Source organism: Arachis duranensis, chromosome 7, assembly GCF_000817695.3.
Source record: "Arachis duranensis cultivar V14167 chromosome 7, aradu.V14167.gnm2.J7QH, whole genome shotgun sequence".
NCBI lineage: Eukaryota > Viridiplantae > Streptophyta > Magnoliopsida > Fabales > Fabaceae > Arachis > Arachis duranensis.
In genome coordinates, this window is record NC_029778.3 from 22,268,174 (window position 1) to 22,272,317 (window position 4,144).

Here is a 4,144-nt window from a genome sequence, read left to right on the forward strand (position 1 = left end):
ATATCAGTAACATCATCATCATCATCATCATTATTATTATTATTATTATTATTATTATTATTATTAGAAATTTAATTATAATTGTTGTTGTTAGTAGTTCAAGTTAAGAACATGTATTAGTGACGTACTCATTGAAATTTAAGAATATATATATATATATAGTTAGAGAATATTGCAATTAATGGTAATGTTTGAGTTAGACTAATATAATAGATTAGTAAAAAGTACATGTTTAGAATTTTTTTAATAATTTGGTAAAAAAATATGTTTAAAAAATATTTTTTTGGATTAATGTTGCTGATTTTGATCAATAATTAGGTTTAAAAAAATATAATAATATAATGTATTTGTTTTTCGATGATAATTATTTGTTTACTGTTAGGTTTTTAATTGACATGAACATGATGTTGTAAGTGAGGTTTTAATATTACAGTGGAACATTAGTTAGATAGGAATTAAAAGTATCTATTAGTTATTATTATTAGTGGTAAGTTTCAAATAATTTGATAGATATATTAGTTGTTCTAGTTTGAAAATTATTATATTTTAGTAGTAACTTAGTAATTGTGAACAGTTTGATTAATAATTTATGTTTTTGTAGAGTTTACGGATGTTGTCGATCACCCTATCCCTCCGGATCGGTACAATGCTAGGGTGGAAGAGCATTTACAATTTACTGGTTTTTATCATCCATCTCAAATTGGAATAGTCCAATGTCAGAAAGTACTCGTAAATGCTCTAGTCGAAAGGTGGCATCCAGACACACATACCTTTCATCTTTCAATTGGTGAATGTGTTGTGACACTCGAAGATGTGGCTATGATTCTTGGTCTTCCGACGTCCGAATATCATTTACCAAGTCATCGCCTTGGTATGCAGGTATAGTCTCAAAATGAACGATAGATGACGGCTCCTTATGACACATGGCCTCAAACCATATCGGCAACGCTTCGTACGATGCTTCCCAACCTCCAAATATTTTTTTACCGACTTTTGCTTAACCAACCATGCTTTTCGATAACTGATGGTATAGTTGAACTGCGATTGCACTTCTGCAATAACTGATTTTACCTTTAACGAGGGGTCAGCCTCAACCAGCAGCTTAATTGCTTCTGTAATTGTGTTCGAATCCAGCTTCGAATGATCCTGCGAAATGGTGGCTCTGGTGCAAGTGTGACTACCATTATAATTCCTTGTAACCCAACAATACTTTCTGCTGATCATGCTAACCCTGATAAGCCAATCACACCCCTTCCCATACTGTGTACACTTGGCATAAAATGTCAACAGCCCCGACTTATACACCCGATAGTCTACACTTTTTCGGATGGCATACTCTTTCATCGCCTTAATAACAACTAGGGGTGGCAAACGGGGCTAAACCCGCCGGGCCGGCCCGCGTAACCCGCCAAAAAAGGCGGGCTGGGCTGGAAAATCGGGACCGCCAAATAGCAAAAGCCCGTCTAACCCGCACCGCTTAACCCGCGGGCTTTGGCGGGGCGGGGCGGGCTTCCCCGCCGGGCTAAGGTTTTTTTTTTAGTGAGGGGGTATTTTTGCAATTTTTTTCCTAAAACCTAACTTCCACCCAACCTAACTTACAAGAGTATGAAGATAAAAATTAGTGTTTTGAATTATGTTTATGTTATTTTGGAGACAATATTTGTAATTATGTTTTGGATTATGTTTATTTTGCTTTGGAAAGAATATTTATAGATTCTAGGACCGCCTCACTAGGTGGAGCGGGGCGGGGCGGGGCGGGCTTCCCCGCTTGCCACCCCTAATAACAACTTCCCTTAAATTGAATTCTATCCCCACAGCAAATTCACCATCTGCAACAAGAGGAACTTCTGCCAAGACGGCAGCCATACAAAATTTAATAACCGAAATTAAAGGTAAATCAACACTCAATACATCAATGATGATATAAATAAACTTTACATCAGGTTATTATCTCAATATTAATAAAAAGAAAACATAAAAACATAAATAAATATTTATTAAAAAATACTAATTAATATTTAACTACATCAATAACTCAAAAAATATTATTATCCTAAACTTAACTATATAAACACACAAACAAATGCTAATTGAATATATTTTCAAATGTCACTTAACTATTTGGTCCATCAATCAATATAAATTATTACAGAATTCTAATCCGTCTTATAAATATAGGCAATTACGTACCAGCGCTCATATATTCCGGAAACTTTGGAGCATGCATGGCTTCCAATACCAACACTCGCATGAAGGATGGCTCCTCAAACGGCACTTCGTTTGCTAGTGCATTTACCACGTCTGCCACATTTGGAGCCATAGTACTGTCACTTTGATCTTCATCTCCATTTGGATCAACAACTTCATAATTGCTTTCGAACTCTTCCTCACTGTCATTATTGTAATCTTTCCATACAATATTTCGGTCAGTCTCAGATTGTTCGAATTCAATGTATAGCTCGATGAACGATATTTGGGCACGACTTTCAATATACATTGAAAACATCTCTTGCATACTCGCTTCGTCGGTTATATATTTGGTTTGAAATTGAACAAATCCACCAAATACTGATATGGGATATCTGTATAAAATACATGATATTCTCCTTGACATCGCAGAATCTATCTTCTCACAAATCACACCTTTGAGCTCCTCAAATGAGATTGTGAAGGGAATAACAACATCCAATATAACAACATCTACCAAATTTTCACAAATAAATTTTACTCCTTCAAATGTTTGTAATAAAATCTGACCAAAATAATACACTTTTAAAAGAACTTTATCATCCATTTCTCTCACCAACCTAAACAGAAACAGAAACTTCACTATCAATTTTTTTTACCTCATAGCAAAGAAGAAAGAACCATGAGTAGAAGAAAGCAGAAGAACAAGACGAAGAAGAAGACAGTATCTGCTGCGTTTATGAGTTACACATTTATATATACATATATCTGCATAAATCGGACTCAACGAGTTGTTCCAGCTCGTTCAAAAAAATATATAATAATCAATTCGGACCATCCGATTTGATTTTCGTTTTATTAAAAAAAACCTTTTCATACAACACGGACGGTCCAATTTGCTTCTTCCAAAATTCAAAATTCTCCCACTTGCAAATCAGACCATCCGATTTGCCCATGATATTTTCTTTCAAGCATAACTCGCATGGTCCAACTTGTTTATAGAACAAGTTAGAAAAGGCTGCCCTACAAATTGGTCTAGAACCACTATACCCCATGACTATACCCCATGACGCAACACATCACATACATGCCTCCAATAACAAAAAAAAAAAAATGAGCCTTAATTTGTTAACATTTAAACTTTTATTAAATTTTATATAACTAAAAATGTACTATATTTTTTTATAAATTTAATTGGCTCTCCAACATTCTCATAAAAGCGACAATAACAAATTTAATTTAAAAAATTTGATATTCTAGGGGCAACACTCAATCTTCTGAAAGTTCTATTACATCTCGATTATATGCAACCTGAGCGAGTAATGTATCAAATTAACACGTCGTTAATGAAATTAGCTCAAGAGTTAATGCGAGTTACAATTACAAATTTTAGCATCTAATTTAAGTCCATTAAAATTTTAAAAATCAAATTAAGTCTGACCTCTAATTTCAGAGACGAAATTAAGAATTAACTCGGTACTCTCTCAGTGTAATTTTCCTAAAATTAACATTTGAAATAATACATTAAAATAGAAATTTAATTTAATCCATTATTATTATTATTGAAATAAGAATGGACCTTTGTATTTATAAACTAGTAGGTAATCCGTGCATTCACACTATTTTAAATAGATTTTTTTGAGTTAATTTTACTTTTACTTTTTTGATTCTAATCCAAATACAGAATATTCAATTTAGTGTTATAATTGATAATAATAACTATTCACTTGTTAACATTGTCATAAACTTACTATGTAAATATAAGATGATTAAATATATTTGGAGTGAAAAGAAAGAAAAAAATAATATAATTTAAAATTTAAAATTTAAAAACATATAACAATTTGGTTAAAAACTTTTGTGACGAAGTCGGTCAATTTCTTAATATGCTTGCACAATAACTTACTTATTCCTAGTAATACAGTTTTATCCAAATATTCTCTTTAATTATTATAGG